Below are 23,793 nucleotides of genomic sequence, written 5' to 3'. Positions count from 1 at the left end.
GAAATTTTTTGACTTGTATCATTATTGGTTAATCTTAAAAATTATTTGTTTAATCTTAAAAAATCATATCAAATATTTGGTTAATCTTTAAAACTTGGATTAGCACACTATTCATCATTAGCACAATATTCATCATAGGAAGTATTTTCATAATCTCAGCAAGTATTTAGTTTTCTCACTAAACTTTGGTTTTAAAAGTTAGATTTAAAAGCTTCATTAGTAGTGTATTCGTGAATTTTAGACTTTTCCTTAGTCCAGTTTTAAAATTGGACCTTACACAAGTCCAAATATTTTGAATAGTGTGCTTATAACAAAAGAAATGTCTAAAGAGCCATCAATAAAGCCAGAGCACGGAAACATTGGAAAAACTAAGTATAATCCTAGTTATCACACACCACTCAAACCCATATCAAATTACAAGAGAAAAATGATGGGGCAAGTATCACTCTAGAGATAGAAGCATAAAAATAAAGCTTACAACCCAAGGGAAGTAGGGAGACCTGTGTGGAGAGAAATTTACAGAGTGCTAGTGTTTTTGTTGGCTTCATGTCAGAGGGCGGACAAACTAGGGGGGCAGAGACTGGCCGCACAAGGCCATCACAGGGTCCACCATGTGGACGACCAGCCACAAGACGAGGCCAACCTTGACAATGGAACCCCGCCAAGTCAAGAAAAGCCTTGGCCATGTGCTGACAGCCCTTCCAAGTGATCTTGCCGACGATGAACACCATACCAAGAAACACACCATCATCTTTCCCCTGCAAATTCACTAATAGCCTCCTCACATTGCTCCATGCAAATCTTTGTAGACTCTTTCTTTGCAACAATATTCACGGTAACTTTCTTCATATCAGTGTTAGTTTAATATAACAGCAGTCATGCCCAAGGGCATAAGAGGCATTGGGAAGCAAGCTACAGCTTGCTCTAATACTAAATGTGACAAAATGGAAGCAAGAAGGAAGCTAAAGGAGGAGGAAGGTCGGGACCGACCCCCAATCGATCGTTTTGGGTGGACTGGGTCGGCTACCCAATTCATGTGTTGCATTGGTTAGTTTAAACATTGGTATAGCCATGGCATTATATAAAAATATGGGTGCTGCTGGTCAGAATGTGGTGGGCTAGCATTATGAGTCTTGCAGCTCTGAAAGATAGGTGTCATGTGCTCCCGTTGTCAGTGGATCCTTATGTACATCAGAAAGTGTAACTGGTTTTTACAAGGGCAAAGAGGGATTATTTGAGTGGAGGTATTGGGACTGTTTGCCTTGGTAACAAGGCATCAATTGTACTTCATGATATAACTTACATATGAAATTTGGTTAACGCAAAGTTTTAATTGCAAGTGGACTCCAACATTATATATCACAATTAGAGAAGGCCTTACATGAATGTTAGGTTTGTCATGTTCAATTGACCCCATCTCCCAAGAAAAGGTCTTACGTACTAAGCTAGACCTGTGATTATTGCATCATGTTCCACTGATTCTAACTTTAATTCTTGTCTAAGTGCTTTTTATTTAAGGATTTTTCATTGAGCTTTTAAGTATAACTTTCGTCGTACAATTGGACGATTGGATATATTGTAGTTGTACAAAGGTGTATATAACTTTCATCTTTTATTTTTAGGAACGAGAAGTCTTGGTATGTATGGCATTGCGCATCAGCATGCATATGTTGCATTGGTCAGTTTAAACATTGGTATAGCCATGTACATGAGTCTTGCAACTTTGAAAGACAGGTGTCGTGCTCTCGTTGTTGTCAGTGGATCCTTATGTACATGGATAATTTAATTGGCCTTTTTGTCAAGGGCAAAGAGGGATAATCTGAGTAGAGGCATTGGGACTCCTTGCCTTGGCAACAAGACATCAATTGTACTTATATGCTATAACTTCGGTATGAAATTTGGTTACATGCGAAGTTGTGGACTCCAACATTATATATCACATTTAGAGAGAACGCCTTACATGAATGTCAGGTCTTTGTAGTAATGTTTAATTAACCCCATCTCCCAAGAAAATGTCATACGTATTGAGCTAGACCATCATGCTACATTGATTATAACTTTAATTATTATTTAAGGCTTTTTTATCTAAGGAATTTTCCTTGAGCTTTTAAGTATCACTTTTCTCTTTTATTCTTAGGAAGGTAAAGTTTCCCTTTTCTTGGTATGTATGACATTGCATATGTTGCATTGGTCAATTTAAACATTGTCATAGCTACAGTTGAGGCATGGAAAGGAAAGCTAGTTGAATTCAATGCACGAATGAGACTTGTGGAGTTGTTTGGTTCCTGCATAAGCTTTTCTACAAGCAATTAGTCTGTCATCCACCATGGCATTCCTTCCCTCTCCTCGAGCTCTCTGATGTGTGACCCTCCTTCGAGCCCCAACCTCAACATTCCTTCCCTCTCCCGGGCTCTTTGAGCTATGACCCTCCTCCAAGCTCCTACCTTGGCATCCCTTCTCTCACCCCTACTTGTCATCAACTATCTAGATAATGTTGTTTTTGACATGATGTGCTTTTCATTCTTTGTCGTATATGGAGCGTTGTGTTGATAACTAATATCTGTGTAAGAACCAATATATGTGTCAAAATCAATGTCTGTGTCCTCTTCTCTGATCTATTTTCATTGACAACCCCTTTCATGATTTGTCTTCAATTGTTCGCCTGTGACCTTGTTGCAAGGTACTACTTTGTTGCCTCCCACCATTCAATGTGCCTGTAATACAAAGGATCTTTTTGGATGCCCTTTCCACCGAAATGGGCAATGTGTTGATGTGTAGGCCATTTTGATGGAAAGGGCATCCAAATTGCTCCTTTGTCTCTCTAATGTGTTACCCTTCATAACTGTAAAGAGGAGACCCATTTGATGCTTGTGACACCAAAATGGGTAGAGCATTGACACATTGTCCATTTTGATGTCACAAGCGTCAAATGGATCTCTCTTTAGCTTCAAATGGGTGACTCTCTTAAGCATGAAATGGCTTGTAGTGGGGTGACATTTTTTATGCTCCTCCCACCACAATAGGTAGCACATCAATGCACTGCCTATTTCAGTGAAGGTCATATGGATAGTAAATAGGCTTGCATAAAGACTTCCCTCCAATGGAGCTGACTCATGGACGTGCTAAAAGGAATGCCCTTGAGTGAACTTTCTATAGAGATTGGCATGGAGCTTAAGCTTGGAGGATGTAGAAGCCGAACTTGGAGGCAATGGGAGCCAAGCTTGGAGGAGATCAAGGAGGAGGATGCTCGGTGGGGGAGAGATCCTCAGTCGAGGAGGAGGATCCTCAGTTAGGAGGCGGCGGCTCAATCGGGGACGCGACTATTGGTGTTCATGTGAAAAATGATTCCAACAGCCTTCACATTCTATTGGCAGATGAAGATGCCGAAGACGACATGGTACATGATGCTGGCAAAGGGGTGCGAAGAAGACAATGGAAGACATGACGAACGTGTTTGGGATAGCAACCAAGACTTAAAAGGAAAATTTGATAATATCATAGTATGCACATGTGAACACAATGACTGTGCAGTGAGTTTGTAAATGAGTACAAGTTAGATCCTTGATCATTCCCCCTGTTAAGTTGTAGATCATCCCTTATAAAAAGCAAAGACCAAAAACATGGTAAAGGAAACAAGAGAATATGCATAAAAGAGAGAAGTCCATTTGGATTAAAGACTAGTCGATTAGTAAATGACTACGTGTTACCAATGATTGAGTCAAAATAAACGCCACAAGTTATTGTGAACGGTTAAGTTGGCCTATATATCAAATTATGGCCAATGATAGAATAAGAATGCCTATGATCTTGGCAACTTTGTCAATGTCTCCCTAAGAAATTCATGCATATCAAATACATCCTTCATGCTGGCTCTCGAATGGAGGTCACTTGTGAACATGCTAAAATGAATGCCCTTGAGAGGAATAGAGAAGTCTTGGAGTTAAGGAAAAGCACCCACTACATCTTGAGGAGGAATAGATAAGAGAATTATTTGCATAAGTCACCCTCTTTCCAGCAGGTGGTGCATGGAGAGATGCAAAAAGACTCTTCCTAGAAGTGATGTGCTTGGATGCACTAGTATCAAAATACCATGTGTTCAATATCTCACTGACATTGAAGGTGAATGCATCCTTCGAAGGGTCATAGCTACAAGTCAGGAAAGCATCCTCAAGAGTGGTTGTAGTATCTAGATCAGCCACTTGAAAATCTAAAATGCAAGACAAAAAGGCATAATCCTCTTCCACAAAGCTGGCTGTAACATCAGCTCCTTCATGTGCATGACGGGATGATGCATCTGAGACAGCCATACTCGAATCCTTTTTCTTTTCTTTTGCTATTCTCTTATTGCATTCGCTAATGTAGTGAGATGGCTATTTGCAGTATTGACAAATACCCTTCCTCTTTGGCTTCTCTGCATCACCTTTAGCCTTGTGAGAGGGCTGTCCAAAATTAGCTTTATGCTAATGTGTAGGCTGATTTGCGTGTTGCTTTCGCTACCCTTTCCCGTTGGGCTTGAATTTTGAAAGCACGGCATGCTCTCCAGCATGTGTGGCCATGTTCTTCCTAGTTTGCTCCTCCTGTCAACAATAAGAATCCTACCAACTCATGAAAAGAGAGAGGATTGCCACCTCCCCTCAATGACAAACTCAGCGAGGTATGAAAACCGAGATACAACTCAGGAAGAGAATTTAGAGTGGTGGTAATCATCTCTGAATCAGGAATAATCTCATCTATATTCAAGAAATGTTCCCTCAAATCCTGAAGCTTGGTGAGGTGATCATTCATTGAGTCACCCTCATCCATATGTGTGTGAGATAGCTCTCTCTTTAGGAAAGAGACCCTGGCATCATTTCTAGCTGCAAACATGCTCTCCAAAATATCCCAAGTTGCCTTTGAGGTCTTGCATGACCGAATGTGCGGAATGATAAACCTTTTGACATAAAGGGAGATAGCTGAAAGTGCTAGTGCATCACGTGAATCCCACCTTTTTTTGATCCTATGTAGGAGTCACCGCCACTGCAGCAGCTGCTGCACCTACCACTTGTCTTGCACCTTGTTGAGGAGGAGTGGTAGGTGCAACCACATTCTCCGGGTGTGGCTCATCCTCATTGACATAATCCCAAAGGTGCTTGCCAACTAAGATATTACAAACCATAAAACTCCATAAGGAGTAATTGGTGCCATCTAACTTATTCTCTTGTGTGAGGATGCCAAACACTTCATTGGGATTGCTTTGGGCCATAACTACCAAAGAAAACAAAATGCAGCAAATGTGACAAGAATACTTCTTCCTGGGATCTCAGATGGACAACCCAAATCTGCCAAAAAATCTCTCCACAATGATAGCTCACTGTCACAGCCAATCAAAGGCTCAAAATGCACCCAATGTCCTGCAAATGCCCAAAAACTACCAAAATAACACTGCAAAAATGGTAAATGTCTACAATGTTAGTTAAACTGAGTCCAAAACTGCCTACAAAGATGCCAAACAGCTTGTACACTGCCAAATTGCATCCAAATGCCAAAAGCCCCAAATTCTTGTGGGAAATTGCAATCGAAAGAGGGCAAATTTACTGAAAGCCCCGAAATTTGCAATTTGCCTGCAAAAGCCCCAAATTTGCATATTTATCTGCAAAGCAAGAAAATCTACCCCAAATTCTCTTCCAACAAAATTGCCAAACAATGGCTATTCTTGCAAAATGCACTTGCAAGAAGACCCTGGAAGGTGACCCTACAAAGAAAAGAACCTACACAGAAGGCCTTCTTCACCACAAGTCCTGCAAATGAAGAAGCTGTCTCGTACAAGTTATACAAGATGTACAAACTGTTGCACATAGATGTGTACAGACATGTACACTATATAATACAGTCATGTGCGGTGATTGTACGGATAACGAAATGTACAATCAAGCAGCATACGAAAGAACTGTAGCATACGGACTACATGTACAAACAAGTACGGTGCTTGTAGATTCATTGTACAGAGGGTAGCGCATGTGCACTAGTAGGGAAAGCTAACCGATGTATGTACGACGGTACAGACAATCAAGCAGCATACGAAAGAACTGTAGCATACGGACTACATGTACAAACAAGTACGGTGCTTGTAGATTCATTGTACAGAGGGTAGCGCATGTGCACTAGTAGGGAAAGCTAACCGATGTATGTACGACGGTACAGACAGATGAAGTACAATTATACATGCAGTTACGGATGTATGTATGTACCGATGTATGTACGACGGTACAGACAGATGAAGTACAATTATACATGCAGTTACGGATGCTGGAGCAAGTACAAATGCTTGAGTGTCAAAATCTGTATTGAAGTATGGTGCTGAGTAGCATGTACGGATGAAGCTCTATGGCAAAGGGTTGTTGTGCAACAGAAGGAGCTGGTCGAAGCTAGAAGGAGTTCATCCCGGAGCTTGTCTTGCCCTAATACCAAATGTCAGAGAGAAGTAGACAAGCAAGAAGCAAGAGAGCTGGAGAGGAAAATGTAGGATATGCAATAGATAAGATAGTGAGATACAAGAGTGGAGGTGGTTTTGTCTAAGTGACAAAACCACACTAACCCACTAACTGTGGTTAGGGGGGGAAATCTCTAGTGAGAGAAAAGTGCCCCTAACTCACTTATGGATTACATTGGTCACTACCTAATCGTTAGTAGGTGGGACAAAAGAGCCAGGGAATGTAGTAGGTTCTAAGCTTGAAACATCCTCTACTCAAAGAGATGAAGGACCAAGAGTTAGTAGGTGGGACAGAAGAGCCAGGGAATGTAGTAGGTTCTAAGCTTGAAACATCCTCTACTCAAAGAGATGAAGGACCAAGAGTTAAGGAGGTTGAGTTAAATTGCAAGTGGAATGAGGAGGTGAAGTGATTGGCAAATGCAGGATGCTTGATTCAGACCAGTGTCCTCGCATTCCATTGTGTAGCTTAATCCCCTATGCACAGGTATGACTACATGATGATGTGTCTTCAATGAAAAGAACATTCGAAGTAGAGGGCTACCTTCCAAAGAAAAGATGTTTTATTGTGTCTATTTGTAAGAGTGATGGTGGAGAGGAGGTAGCAGTGGCAAATGATAAGAGGAGAGTTGGTCTCCCACTTGAGAGAGGTGGATGAAGAGCTTGAGATTGAATTGCTATCATGCCATGGCTCTAAATTTATGTCAAGAAGGATTTTTCTAGGTTGGGAGGGCCAATCACAGGACTACTTCCTAGATGAGTATTATAAATGACATCTTTCCTACAAATAAGAAATGGCATGTCAGGGTGGTTTGCACAATAATTGAATCTAGAAAAATTAGTGAGATTGCTCTTGCGGCTAGGCTACAACAATAGATGAATTAGTAAGTACTTGGATACTTTCTTGTCTTTCATTATTTGTGTTGGATACTTCTTTGCCTTTCATTATTTGTGTTGTGTACAAAGGAATTAACCTTTTGCTCTATCTTGTAGTATAATTAAACCTAGGCTAGGGGACATACTCATGAATGCACACAGCAATTGTGAGTTGATCCTATGATATTTATAATATCATTGTCCCCTACTGAGGGGAAATCTATAGAGAACTGGAGGGCTCAAGATGGTAAAGGTAAAAGTCGTGATTTCCATTAACAAGAGGTTACCTTGCAAGGCTAGTCTTCCAAGTATAATGCTCTTCATTTGTTGGTGCTTTTTTCTATTCCATTACTTTTCTTTCTCTAATAAGATGCTTTTGTGTAGGTTAAGTACAATACGGAGCTAAAAAAAGAAATTGATGAGATATCCACAAAATTGCCTATAGATCAAAGGAGAGAGGCTGAGGGAAAGCGGTGTGTCTTGATTCAAAAAAGAATTGATGATAGGATGGGAAAGGTGAGAGTTGAATTCTTATATTATTACATCGTGCTTTGATGCTATGGACTCTTGCGTGACATTGGAGAAGTAGTAAACTCATAGCAAAGTCTGAGATTGGAAAAAAATATCAATTTTCCTTCATTTTTGGAGGCCACAAAACCAAGGAGGGATATGTGTGTGGGGGATGTGGATTATAGAGGTGAGTTCTTGTTTTCATAATAAGTAAACTGCTTTGTTGTGTTTGTTTGCACTATAGAACTGTCATAATTTTTGGTTGTGAGAATAATTCATTTTGCAATTGTTGTATAGATGGATTAATCGAGAGATATTTCTATAGAAAGTAGAGACATGATCAATGAAAGTTCTTGATGACTTAAGGGTAGTGAAAACCATGGGCATCCCATTAGATACTTCAAAGTATTACACAATACAACAATACATGGAGGACATAAAATTGGAAGGGAGAAAGCATAAGTTTATGGCACTAAGATCAAAAGAGTCAAAGATTGAGGGTAAGGGTGGAAAGAAAGGAGATGGTCCCTATGAGTTGGACATGGCTACTTATAGGGTTTTTTACAAGTTTGTTCATAATACTTTAATGGTGTTCATTTTTCATTTCTTTTGTTTGGGATTTTATTGCATAGAACTTGACAATCATTGTTGATTGTTCAATTTATTTCACACAGGACATCCAATTAATTTGTGTTTGTTGACTCATAGGTATCTTGCACTTTTGGTAAGAGAGAGAGAGAGAGAGATCTCAAAGATTCCAAATCTATACAAGAGCTGGGTGGAGATTGGACATCTTGCATGCATGTATCCACCAACATGCACAATCTCTCACAATGGGAACTAGCAAATTGTCCTTTGTGGTGGATAGACTTTCCTAAAGGAAAAGTATTGGTGAGGGAAAGATACTTGTCTAATACTTATGCTTTAGATAAAGTCACTAAAGAAAGTAAGAATAAAGTGGAGCGAATCTCAAGGGGGGGAAAAGCACAAACAAAAAAACAAGAACCAACTCAAAAACAAAGGTAGGGAAGACACATCTTGAGTTCCTATTGTTGTTCATGATGAGGATTCATGATGAGGGTTTGACATAGTGTAATAATGTTATTATTTCCTCTCTAATAAGATGAGAATCCATCAAGTCCACCGAGACAAAATAAGGATTGCATGGAGAGTGCAGGTAAGGGTGTGGTTATCTTTTGTGTCTATAGTTGTTGTTTCAAGGCTTGCTTTGGTTGTGGTTGATATATTTTTTAAATATAGATGCACATTCTATCAAAAGCTTGTAAAGCATTATGTGTTCTAGAAATCACAATCACCAGATATTACATTGGCCTATGGTATCACCCCTTTGTATTCTTGTATCATTGGTGACTACATTACCATGGACATGGATAAGTATGCTATTCTTCATGAGTTTCTCATGACTGTGGTTAGTATAGACCGAGACTACATGAGGATGGGTAGGAAGGTCAAGTGGGCTACAAATTTTGTATTGCTTGATTTCCCACTTGCTATTCATTTGATGAGAGAGGACCCACCCCATTTTGGAATATCGTACGAGGGGACCATGTGCATCATGGGCTTGCAATTGCAGTAGCTTCTTTGTTCAATAGTGGTTGGTTGGCATGCATATGTCCTATGGCAGGTAAGATTGACTAGCACTATTGGTATTATATGTATACTATTTACATTCTTTTGGTTTAAGATAAAATTATTTGTTTGTAAGACACTATGTTGCTTGGATGGAGTGATTTGCATTAATTCAAGCTTGGAAGTTGTCAAACATGTAGTCATTCGCTTCCATAGGGATATTGGAAAGACCAAGGTAAAACTCTCTTTTGCTTCCGTAGGGATATTGGAAAGACCAAGGTAAAACTCTTAAGGTAAGCTACAATACCATGCAAGCTATATTGTAATCCTACATTCAGTCTTTTTTATGTGCTTCTCTAAATGTCTTTGATGATGTCATGTACCATGTTGTATGCATGCCATTTTTTGAAGGTTTCTTTGGGGCTTCTATATGTGTGGTTAGCAAGTGCAGTCTTTCATGTTGTAATGCCTACTAGCTAAAGTCATTCTTCTGCATGTGCTTTTCCATCCATGGTGTAGTCTTCAGTGTTGGCTCTAGAAAACAGAGCTAGAAAATAGAAAATGGTGTAGTCTTCAGTGTTGGGGCTTAGAAAATAGAGCTAAGAAGAATCGATTGATTTTTTGGGATGAAAATGTTCCACTATTTCAGAAGCTTTCCACTGATCCACTTGATGATTTGTGGACTCACTACGTACCTCTCACTGAGAGGACAACCATGCCTTCTCAAATGGCACAAGGTGGACTTGAGAGGAGTACTATTTTTGTTGGGTGCCTTTTGTCTCTCGTGTGTGTTCTAGTTGGAGCAGTTTTGGAGATGGGTTGTGGCACTTCTCTCATGTGTGCTTGTTAGGCTATTGATAGGCCATGTTTTTCATTTGATTCAGATAGTAGTTTTCTGGCTAGCATTGTTGAGCCGCGTGTAGCAGACCATTCTAGCAAATGGATAAGTTCAAAACATGGTTGAGATGGGTATGAAGATAGAGTGGACCCCATCACAAATCCATTTGATTGATTAGTATGCTGTTGAACTTATATCTTTTGGTGAGACATTTTGATTGTTATTATTGTGGATTTTCATAATCTTCTTGAACGTCTGTATATATTTTGGATGAAATGTAAATGTTAATGGGTACCTTTGAAGTATACAACTCAACTTTCTGATGCTTTTCTTATTGTTAAACAATTTTATTGGAGAAAATTTGTGTCATTGTTATTAGTAGCAAAACATATTCTTAAGAAGATATTAGTATGGGAGAAGATATTGGCAAGTTCATCTTGTGTGAAATTATTTTACCTTTAACTTTTTGACTAACTATGATTTCAAATGTATGTTTTGTTGTGGTTTGTTACCATGCTATATAGAAGAAATGGAAAGATTGATGTCAACCGAAAGGAGATATGATGAGAGGCATTTAAATAGTCCACAAGCTCGTGACTAATTTGTTGATGATGAATGTTAAGAGGTGTAGAATATGGTTTAAAACACTATTTTATTCATAGTTTGTGGATATTTTTTATAAGAAGACCCATTTTGAATGTGGTAATATTAATCTAAAGAAGATCCATTTTGAATGTTGTAATATTGTTCTATGTATATGATGCAATCCCATGCTTTGAATTCAACAGACACTTTGGTTTCCCTACATATGGGTTGAGTGATATTTATGTTACTAAGTATAAATTTCCAAGAAATGTGGTTGTTTTGATTACTGTAGCAATTGTGATAGTAAGACCCATCAGCAATGCAATCCCACCTTTTAACGTGCAATTCAATTTCTTTCAATTACTAAACCCACATATTACCATTGTAAAATGTGAGTATGGCTTCAATTGAAAGTTAAGCTAGACTATAAGTTTAAATGTTGGTATAGTTATTGTGCCCACATTTTGACATAGTAAGTTAAGTTTCATGTTGGAGATTCTTCCCAAATAGTGGATTCCACAAATTTATGTTGACTACCTCTACAAGGGAATTGTGAAAAAACTCGCTCGCTTTTTTGGGCCCACTGGCTTATTCTTGCTCACTGTATCGACTGCCTCAGCAAGCCATGATGAATACAAAATAGCCATAATCATAAAGACACCAATATACAAAGAGAAATTTTTGAGCTCATAAAGAAGATTGGAGTTGGCAACACTGTGATAATCATCTGGAAGCTATCAAAGAGGTCATCTAAGATGGGATCAATTATGTATGAGGCTACAGTGGCATAAAGCCTATGATTGGGCACTAAGATCTATCTATCTATGTCTTGTCCAATGTGATCTCCTAGCTATGGCCCTATGTCAAACAAGTGCATGTGTCACTCTCATCGGGGATGCCCTCTTATCTGGTGGTAAGCCTGAAGGGAGAGTCAACTAGTCTGATCTATGCCTCAAGCCACTGGTGAGTCTATTGTTTCTCTCACACTAGTTCTTAAATTTGGCATGTCCTTGAGCTCTACTAGTCTATGCCATCTAGCTAGAAAACTTCAATGATCATGCTCTTAGTGGAGATTGGTTGTACACATTGATCTTTCCTATGTGTCTTAAGCAAATTCTCATTATGTCGGATGGCCTCATGGGGATGAAAGTTTCCAAGATCTATTTGAAACCATCCTTGAAGAGATAGTGATAGCGGATCTCGGATCTCATAGTATATAGAGCATCTAAAAGTGAAGAGCTCCTCTGACTCATCTCCTAGTAATTACTTCAATTGCATATGCAACCCTCTCCAGGTTGCCCTCAACCTATCCACTCTCAATGCAAAGTCAATGTGATGAGACACAAAACAACTCGATCAATATCCTCAACAAGTGGGGGAGATGGATCCAAGAGCATCTTGGTGGGCAATGAAGTCCTCTAGATATTGGAATCTGCAAGCTTTGGTCTCTGTAGAAGATGAGCTTTAGAAGAAGCTCGCTAAGGTCCTAAATGTGTGTAGCAGTACAGGATCCTCCCGAATAACCTGTTTCACTCATGATACATGACTAGGATGAAGATAGGGCCAACCATGGTAGCTTGTGTCACAAGAGCCATTATCCTTGATGTGAGCTGTGCTTGGTTTTATTTTTTATTATTTACACTTTTTAAAAACATATGAGTTTTAAAACACAACCTTTTCACTTTGCAAGGGGTTGGAGCTACCGTGAGTTAGTAAGGAGTGTCTCATTTGATTTCCTATCTTAGAGAAGAGTTGGGCTTTAGAGCTACATGTCTTGTTCTTAGATCTTGTGTCCAAATGAGGGACTCATGATTTTTCTTAGCTCAAGGTTTCTTGGAGCTCTTAGGAGTATCAACCAAGAAACTTTGAGTCCATGATGTCTCTAAGTTGCAAGGAGAATGTTAGACAAGAGTAGACTTTTGTAGTGCCTACTTGATTGAGCAAACTTGGAAAGTGTGAGCACTAAACTTGAGAGTTTATCGCTAACTAAGTGCTGGCAATGACAATTTCAAAAAAAATTCTATTATAGAGTAGTTTGCCTCCATAGGAGGATGCTTTAACATAGGCTTGCAAAAAAGTCAAAGCTAGCCCTTGGACTTGGTAAATAGTAATATAGAGCTATCTATGTCAAATGTATTCGAGAGTGTGGGTGTGTATGTGCAAGTTTGTAAGAAAAGAATAGATACCACAAAAAGTGAAAGCTAGGGCATAAAAATGAACACACTTTGATAGAAAATGAATGATCAAAAATATATACTCAACCTAAGTGCATCCCTAATGGGACGTTCACATTTAAAGCTTTAGGACCATGCATTTTACCACTCTAGTATATACATTACCTTAGTGTACACATATACTAGAATTTAAATCTCAGAACCCCCTTTGAAAAAGATGAGGGTGGATTACAAAAGAAAAGAGTACAATCAAGTACATTTGGAGGCTACAAAATCTCCAAACTAGAAAATAAAAAAATGACCCATGCCTTTCATGGAAGATTCACAACAAGGCCCACTTTCATATTTTGAGTAGCATAAGCACATCATCCACATAGGTATGATAGTGGCAGTGCTTTAACCTATTGGAAGAATGTATAATGAGGCATCAAAAAAATGAAGGCAAAAAATCAATTTGCTATAGGAATGCATCAATTTAGGCATTCCCATGTTTGACGGCTTGCTTCAAGACATAAAGACTTCAATAATTTGCATTTGTGATGTTTATGGTCTTGGCAGGAACATTGCTTTTAAGTTGATCCCATATAGCTCTCCTCATCAATGCATTATTTACCTCCATTTGGTGAATTCTAGATTAAGTATGTAGATGTGCAATCACTATTTTGAGAAGAGTCAAAATAGCTTTGTTAGGGCAAACACTATTTTGGCAAGATTGAAATCAATTTGCTATGGCAATCACTATTCTGACATTAATCATTTTGAAGCTAGAGAAAATATTTCATCATCGTCAAGTTATTACTCCTATAAGTGGACTAAGTATCCTTTGGAAAATAAGCTTGGTTGTCAATCTTACCATAAGATGCAAGTTTAACTCTATAAAGCCACGTCTTGATACATTGTTGGCTCATTGATTCCATTGAATTGCCCATGAATGCAAAAGTAATAGTGTAAGACAACTTGTCTCGGAATTTTTTTTCATGATTTGATCTCTTGAATTGTGCAAAAGAGCTTTCAATTCAAAAAGTACTTACTTTAATAGTTTGCATAATCTCTTGGAATTGGTTGTATTTGTTGGTGCTTGATTGAGTGACGCTTGAGCTAGATAGTGGATTGCACACTCCTTGTAGTCCTTTCACATGTAGCCTAAAAAAAATGGTGTCAATACCTTTGAAGATGGAGTTGTTACTTGCACAACTACTAGATTATCATAATAAATACTATTTTCATCAATAATAACATTACGAGAGATGTTCAACTACCTTTTGGCAAGCTCCCATAGCTACTAATAGGTGTTGCTTTCATCATTGTACCCTATAAGTATACATTTTTGTGACTTGGAATCAAGATTTGTTTAAGTGATCCAATAAGGATCCAGGAAATAAGAATATGTTGATGACCCAAACATGATGACATGGAAAAGATGAGGCTTGTTTAATGTAAAAACCTCTCATGGAGTGAGGTTTGGACTTCTATTCATGAGATCCTCTCATGGAGTGAGGTTTCAACTTCTATTTATGAGATAAATGATAGTAAATTTCTATTTAATAAGACCTTGGTAGGCTCTTTTCATCCATCATACAATGGGTATATTTTGGAATAAATCTATTTTTTCTTTCAATAACACCATTTGTAGTGTACTTCATGTAAATTCTCTTTTGATGCCATGACCTCTATGGAAAGTGTTTGATATGTGAGATTTATACTCACCACTACTATCACCTTTCCATCCCTTGATGTGTTTTCTAATGTCTTTCTAACAAAAGCTTGAAAAAACTCAAAGACTTTTGATATTTATTCAAAGAAACAAATCCAATGTTTCCTCAAGTGGTGATGTAATAACATTTTTTGTCAAGTGATGGATACCACTTTTTCTCGAATGATGAATTCTTGACTTTGCCCAAATATCAATCTGCACTACTTAAAAGGACATCTAAAGCCCATGATACCGATTGAAAAGGGATTCTTGTGTTGCTTTCCTATACCCATATAATAGTATTCACAGACTTGATTTGGACATTGCAAATTGTGGCAGTCCTTGGACTATGTTGTTCTACTTCATGAAAACAAGGCTTTTGTAATTCAAATGTCCATATCATTTGTGCACAATAAGTATTGCGATGTTTCAAGTGCTAATGCTATACAACATTTTCTTACTTTAATGGAAAATTAATCAATGATAAAAGTAATATTCCATGTTCAATACCTTGGGAAACGAGTTTGTGTTTGACAGTGTCTTCCTAAATGAAGCTTTTTCTTTTTCGAATAAGGCTTCATAGCCATTATCAACCATTTAACCCAAGAAAAATTATTTCAGTACACCTGTGCAACATTATTGACAACTTTGTTTTAATATCCAAAATTACATTAACCTATATCTTGAACTTGGCATGCATGATCTTTGCTAATAAACACTGAAAACCATTGACAACATGTGGGCATTTGCACCTAAATCTACTAACCATTATGCTTGATCAAACTATTTATGTTCATGATTTCATTGGATGGAAAGAAAGGCTCCTTGTTGAAAATCATTCTTATTATCATGTTGGGCACAATTGTGTGACTGTTTGTACAATTTTGAGCCTTATTCAAGTGTTCCCATTATTGCTGAATAAATTTTGAGTCTTTTGAAGTGTTCCAAGTATTGTTAAGATATTTTAATTTCCTCTACCTCAGTCTCTCTTTTTCTAATACCTTTGGAAATTTTGGAGTTTACTCATTATTTTGATGATTTAAATTGCCTTTGTTATTGTAATTTTGTTATTACTGGTTTGGTTTTGACATCTGTTTCAAGTTGATGATCTTGTACAATTGAAGTTTCTTGCCCTTTGGGAACTGAATTGGACTCTTCCTCTATAGGAGCTTTTGACTCTTTCTAAAAAAAAATGTTCATAGCTTTTTATCATTGGAATCTCCTCATTGAATTTACTTTGGTATCAACATGTCAAACATGACTACCAAAATTGCTTGATTTTCATATGTACCCATGATAGCTATAAATTGATCATATTTTTTCTAAGGCAATCTAAACCAATATGCTTTCATCCACTTCAATGGCATTAATTTGATCCACAATATCCTTCAGCTTTAAGAGATAGTCTAGATAGGACTTTGAAGAAGGATGCTTGGATCTTCTAAAGAACTAGTACTTGAGGTATGTTTTGTGCCCAAAAAAAACCATTCGAAAGAGTAGTAAATGTTTTTTTTGGACTCTTCTTGCCTCAAATTGTTCAAATGATCTCTTCCTTGACCCTTAGAGCTTCTAAGGGTATTTGTAAGGGAGGGCTTAGCTCTGGGAGAGGATTTAGAGGGGTGGGATGGAGGTCTTGGGAAAAGTCTAGAAATATTAAGGATAAAAATAAGATCTAGGGTGATGAGCTCAAAACTATTTTTTCAATCCATATAACCATAATAGCATTTGTCTAAATGTCAAAATTAGAAATTTGACATTCAAACTGATGTTGATGTGTTTACGAGCTAGATTTTTTTAAATGGTCACATGCTTTTAAATGAAGCTGGGCCTTGGAAAAATCTTCAACCCACCACGTATTAGTGAATTCACATATCCATGCGCCAATTAGACCCCTTACCCACCGTAAATGCCTAATTTTGTAAAAAAGAGGTATATATCATGTGGAAATGCTAAATTAGAGCATAGCAATGGCAACAGTGATGGTAATTGGAGTGATAAATGGATTCAAATGGTAATGATATCTTAAAAATCTATCCCACCAATACTACTGGATGGTCTTTACACCCACCCATATGGCCAAATTCATGAGAAATAGCTCATTTGTCTCGAAAGAGCATGGTTGGTTGAATTGGGGGGACAAATGGATTTCAACTATAAAATAACCTTGGAAAAATATTAATACCTTCAATTATAATGTCATTCACACTTGTTTTCCACGTGAATAATATTTTATAGAGACAATTTATCAAAAGTTGTCTTATGTGGTGTGAAGAGTGCTAAAAAGGGCCATCCATGCTTAAGTTAAAGGGAATCATGGATTCCAATTGTTAAATTTGTACTTTTCCAAGATTAAATTCATAAAGGTCTAAATCTTGAAATAATTTTGACCCAAATGGATGACCTCTATCCACCCCATATGGCCGATTTGGTGAATTTTTCCAATGTGTGAAAGTGCTAAGACAAACCATTTATGGTTCAATCATGTCAGATGAGGTCTATTTATGAGACTGTTGATGGTAGAAAGGTGAGTGTGGGAGCGTCTTATTCTTGCTAGGGCCTGGGGGCCAATTGGCCCCCAGCTGGGGGGTCCCAGGGGAGCCAGCAGCCCCCTTGGTGAGAGAGCCCCCAAGGCAACGGTCTAGGAAATATTCCCTAAATATTCCATGGACGACTAGTCAGTTCCATCGACTAGGTTGACTAGTCGGCTCCACTGACTAGGTTGACTAATCGATTCCATTGACTATGTTGATTCGACTACCACCCTCATAGCTATAAAGAGGCGACCTCCCCAATCCATTGTATTAGATCAGTTCAGATTAGATCAAATCTTCCAGTTAGTAGCTCTTCACCTAGTATCTGTCTAGATCGCCATCTAAGCTCCACTGTGGGAGCACACGGGTGGATAGAGCCATCATCTGTACTACATCAGTATTGAAGGAAATTTATGTTTCTCTCCAATTTGCTTTGTACTCTCTATTCTTTGTTCAGTTTCTGCTCTACTGTATCATGTAATTTAACATGGTATCAGAGCCCAGGCGGCTCTAAGGATCAAAGAATAGAAGAGAGGCGAGGGCTTCAATAGCATACGGAGTGATGGCAACAGGAAGCGGTCCAGTTCAGCAAGCTGCTATTGCACCAACAATCCAGGCATTAAGGATTTTCCCACCAGCCTTTATTGAAGGCAAGCTACATGGTACAAACTACATTGTGTGGAAGTTTAAAATTACTCATATGAGCTTCTGGAGATAGTACTGGGGACTGCTAACCCAAAACCACAAGGAACCCCCGACCCAACAAATCCAGGGAGTACAATACCTCCTAATGCCGATCTTCTACGAGCTTGGAAATGTAGGAACGCAGATGCTCTGTGTGCCCTGGTTACAAGTACTACTGATAGTGTTTGACCTTGATTCAGCATACATCTAAGGCAACTGTGGCCTGAAACATATTGAAGAGTCAGTATGAGACGCGGAATCAGACAAGGATCCAAAACCTGGAGAATCAGCTTGCATCTGAGAAGTTTAATGAAGGAGAGACAGTGGAGGTGTTCATAACCCGAATCAAAAATCTACGTGACCAGATGGTTGGTGCTGGGATACAAAAGACTAGCGAAGAGCTAGCTCGGCGGTGTCTCCGAATATGTCCACCAAGGTTTGATGGACTGGTAACTGCATTAACACTCAGGTGAGACCCCAACCATTGTCATTTGAGGAGTTATGTGCTTTATTTATGGAGGAGGAATTGAGGCTTAAAGCTCAAGATGGAGGCAGCAATGGGATGCTACGTTCTCTACCTCTATGAAAGGAAAAGGTGGTTCCTCCACCAAAGGTGAGTCCTCTACTAGTGGTGACAAAAAGAAGAAGGGCAGCAAGAAGAAGTTTCAGGGAGAATGCTTCTACTGCAAGAAGAAGGGCCATGTGATTGCAGATTGCCAGGTCAAGAAAGCATATGAAAAGAATGGTACCCTGAAGAAGACAGATAAGGGGAAAAAGACAGCTAACATAGCAGAAGCAAAGTTGGATCTATTTCTGGCCATTGAGGAAGAGTGTTCCTCAGTTCCAGCAGCTTCAACCACGATTCATGGGTGTTGGATAGTGGTGCCTCCCGTCACATGACCTGCAAGAAGGGTCTATATTGTTCCATGCAGCCTCTACAGGAACCCATCACCGTGACGGTTGGTAATAATGCAAAATGCCATGTTGAGGGTACAGGTACGATTTCATTTGTTTCTATAAATGGAGATGTTAAGAAACTATATAATGTGCTGTATGTTCCACAAATCAAGAGAAATTTGCTATCAGTTGCTTCCATAACTGACCTTGACCATGAGGTGAGGTTCAACAAGACAGGAGCAAAAATTCTGGATAGTGCTAGCAATCTTGTTAGCACAGGAGTAAGGAGGAACAACCTGTATGAGCTAAGTGCTCTTACAGCCACCGCTGGAGTAGGCACAAGCAGACTTTGGCACAAAATATTCGGCCACATCGGATTTGCAGTGCTGAAGGAGATGCAGAAGTAAGGTATGGTTGCTCACTTACTTGCAGTAGTAGAAATCAAAGAACCGTGTGAAGCTTGCATGATGGGCAAGCAACAGAGAAAGGCATTCCCACACGAAAGCAAGAATAGACCAAACGCTCCTCTAGAGTTGGTGCATGTTGACTTGTGCAGTAAGATGCCTACACATGCCTTGGGGGATCTTCCTATTTTTTATTGATTGTTGACGACTATAGTAGGAAAATGTGGATGTACTGTCTTCACGAAAAGGCTCAAGCTTTTGGTAAATTGAAAGAATGGCTATAGCTTATTGAAAATGAAACAGGGAGAAAAGTGAAGAAAATCAGATCGGATGGTGGTGGTGAGTTTGTTTCTACAGAGTTTGGAGATTTTTGCAAGAGCAAAGGGATCAAGTGACAAATGACGACACCACATACGCCTCAACAAAATTCCATTGTTGAACACCGAATGCATACAACCGTGGAGATGGGGAGGTGTATGTTGAAAGGTGTTGGACTGCCAAACCACTTTTGGGCTGAGGCTGTCAATACTGCGGTTTACATCCTTAATCGTAGCTATACAAAGGCACTCAAAGGTAAAACACCACATGAGGCTTACAGCAGTAAGAAGCCATCTGTCTCCCATTTCAGAGTGTTTGGGTGTGAATGCTATGCGCATGTACCAAACAAAGAGAGAAACAAGCTACAACCAAAAAGCACCAAATGTATCTTTTTAGGCTATTGTGATGAGAAGAAAGCCTATAAGTTGTATGACCGAGAGGCAAAGAAGATCATAGCGAGCCACGATGTGGTGTTCAGGGAGCAGCCACATGCAGTGGAGGCAGAGAAGAGCTCTTCCACTTTATCATCAAGCAAAGAGGTAATTCACTATGGACCTGTCCCAGGAGCTATAAAGGAGGAGGAAATATCAGATTATGAAGGTATAAGTCACCAACCTGTTGTTACACCACCGAAAAAGCCATTGCCCCAATTGGTAAGGCAACTCTATGACCATGATAACCAGATGCCTATGTCTGTTGGGCAGCATGCAGATGGGCCAAGGCGGTGTCAGAGAATCGAGGAGCAAAGGAGGGCTTCTACTCACATAGTCAATGTGGCCTTCATGGCTGAGATTATTGCAGAAGTAAAGGAGCTTGTGAGTTTGGAGGAACCACTTGCAGATCGAGATTGGAAAAACGCTATGCAAGTAGAATATGACAGCATCATGAAGAATGAAACTTGGAAGCTGGTAGATCGACCACCTAACAGAAAGGTTATTGGCACCAAGTGGGTTTGGAAGGTAAAGTACAAGGCCGATGGGACTTTGGAAAAGTACAAAGCCAGATTAGTTGCACAAGGATTTTTGTAGGTTGAAGGATTTGATTTTCAGGAATCTTTCGCTCCAACTGCTAGAATGACCACTATTCGCACAGTACTATCAGTGGCTGCTCATAAAAAGTGGCCAGTATATCAAATGGATGTTAAATCAGCATTCTTGAATGGTGACCTCAAGGAGGAGGTGTACGTGGCTCAGCCACCAGGGTTTGAGGCCCCCCATTCTAAGAACAAGGTATGTAAGCTCAAGAAGGCTTTGTACAGGCTGAAACAAGCCCCAAGAGCATGGTACCAATGGATAGACAAATTTTTTCATAAATTAATCTTCAAAAGATGTGCCTCACATGCTAACTTGTATGTGTACAGGAAAGGTGAAAAATCTGCTATTATTGTTCTATATGTGGATGATCTCCTTATTATAGGTGACTATGAAGACATGATCCAACAGACAAGAAAGGCATTGAGCACTGAGTTTGAGATGACAGACTTAGGCTTGATGCACTATTGTTTGGGGATTGAAATCTGGCAAGAGCCAGGCAAGATCTTCATCTCTCAGCAAAAATATGCAAGGGAGATCTTGAAGGCATTTGGTATGTCTGAGTACAAGGAGATAGCTACACCTATGGAGGTAAATGCGAGGTTGTCTATGGATGATGCCTCACCACCAGTAGACATCAGGAGGTACAGGAAGTTGGTCGATAGTCTCATCTATCTGTTCAACACCAAACCGGACATCAGTTTTACTATTGGCGTTTTGAGCAGGTTCTCCAATAAGCCCCGGGAGAATCATTGGAATGCAGGGATGTGGGTGCTCAGGTATGTGAAGGGCACTCTTGATTATGGCATCACTTATGGTACGAGCACCTTATTCTTGCTAGGGCCTAGGGGCTAGTTGGGGAGTCCTAGGGGGGGGAGCAGCCCCCCTGGTGGGGGTTCGAGGGCGAGAGCCCCCGAGGCAATGGTATAGGGAGTATTTCTTGAATATTCCATGGACGACTAGTCGGTTCCACCAACTAGGTTGACTAGTCGACTCCACCAACTAGGTTGACTAGTCGGTTCCACCAACTACGTTGATCCGACTACTACCCTCATAGCTATAAAGAGGCGACCTCCCCAGTCCATTGTATCAGATCAGATCAGATCTTCCAGCTAGTAGCTCTTCACCTAGTATCTATCTAGATCGCCATCTAAGCTCCACTGTGGGAGTGCACAGGTGGACGGAGCCATCATCTGTACTACATCAGTATTGAAGGAAAATTTTGTTCCTCTCTAGTTTGCTGTGTACTCTCTATTCTTTGTTCAACTTCTGTTCCGCTGCGCCATGTAATTTAACAGCCTCAACACCTAAAGTATTTAGTCATATGGCTAATTTATTGAAAATTGCTCCCTATGTGAAAGGTCTGAAAAAGACTACCTATGGCTGAATTGGAAAGGTAAACAAATTCTATTTCTATAATTATTTTTATGTTAGTTTTATTTTATATGTTTATATTCATATGTCTCTCATAAAACCTCAAGTATGTTTATGTGTTTCTCTTTCTTAAAATATAGAATACATTAAATTTTAGGACTCTTGTGATGGAGCTTTGTTTTTATAGGCATATGAATAGCAACTTAATGCAGTCCAAAGTTGCATTACTTTTTACCCCTATCTATGTATTCAATATAACCTTTGTAAAATTGGGAGAATAACAAAAGCCAAGTCTCTACAAATGTATTGATACACAAACAATGGTCTCTAAACTTTTGATGTGTGTTCCACTCACCAATTAATGTGAAATCATTATGTCCCTGATGTCATGCAAAAATGCAAATTCCTATTAATGTTTGGGAGGGCAAGAGAGGACGTGAAAGGGAGCAATTAATCTAACAAAAGAGCAAGGAGATCATCGACGTGAAGGAAGGGGGGGGGGGCATCATAAGTGAAAGGATGGGGTGCATCCCTTCCCCCCCATCTCCCTTCCTATCTCCCCCCCCATCTCTCTCTCTCTCTCTCTCTCTCTCTCTCTCTTATCACTCCCCCCCCCCCCCCTCCATCTACCCCACTTTCTCTCTCTCACTTATCATTCTCACCCCCCAATCTTCCTTCTTGTCCCCCCCCAAAAAAACAGCTCCCTCTCTCTCCATGTCTCTTTCTTCACCCCTCTTTCTCTCTCTCACTTCTCACTCCCCCCCCCCCAATCTCTTTCTCATCCCCTCTCTCCCCCTTTCTCTCCTCTTTGTCCCTTTTCACCTGCCCACCCCTGCACCCCCCGTCCTTTCTCATTCGCCCTCTCTCCCTTATCCCTCCTCCTCCTCCTCCTCTCTCTCTCTCTCTCTCTCTCTCTCTCTCTCTCTCTCTCTCTCTCTTCATGTCTCCTTCTTCACCCCTCTTTCTCTCTCTCACTTCTCACTCCCCCCCCCAATCTCTTTTGCATCCCCTCTCTCTCCCTTTCTATCCTCTCTGTCCCTTTTCACCCATGCACCCCCTCACCCCCGTCCTTTCTCATTCCCCCTCTCTCCCTTCTCCCTCCTCCTCTTGAGAGAGAGAGAGAGAGAGCAATAGGGAGGGCAATGGGGGGGAAGAGAAAAGGGAGGAAAGGGAGGTGGGGGAGAGAGAGGGGAGTGGAGAAGAGGAGAGAGAGTACGTTCACCATTTTTGCACACACTTGCCAAAATATACTCCCCAAGAAATTGCACCCTACAGCCTCTTTGATACGTACGAGATTTTTTTTGTGTATCATTGACTCAAGCTTCATAATAAGAGATCACTTAAATGATTGGCTAAAACTAAGTGGATTTGTGAGTTCCCAAATTTGAGTAAGTCCCATTTTTCCTTTTTATGAATACCAAAATCATGGTCATGACTTATCTAACATATGCTTGATCATTGATTGCCTTTTTCAACCTTTTTATTAGTCCTATGTCAACTATAATTTCATTATAGCCTTTGTAAATCCATAAAAGTCTTAATGTGTGTTGGAATAGATGAGGCCGGTTTGTAACTCATACTTTCACAATGGGACTTGTGCCACCTTGGCATTCACCCCGACAGAAGACCCAATATTTCACCCATAGGGCAGGCCATTTGAATGACAAGTCATTCAACTTCTTAATTTTATTAAAAGGAAAATTGTTATGACTTACCTACATATGCTTGATCATTGATTGCCTTTTTCAATCTTCCACGATTCTTGTGTCAAATCTAATTAAATCCCCCTTAAAATGATTAATTTTTTGACATTAAAATGCAT

Source organism: Dipteris shenzhenensis, chromosome 1 (genome assembly GCF_047967505.1).
Source record: "Dipteris shenzhenensis isolate YYH24624 ecotype China chromosome 1, Dip_SZ_1.0, whole genome shotgun sequence".
In the NCBI taxonomy this organism is placed as follows: domain Eukaryota; kingdom Viridiplantae; phylum Streptophyta; class Polypodiopsida; order Gleicheniales; family Dipteridaceae; genus Dipteris; species Dipteris shenzhenensis.
Note: the sequence above shows the minus strand (reverse complement) of the source record.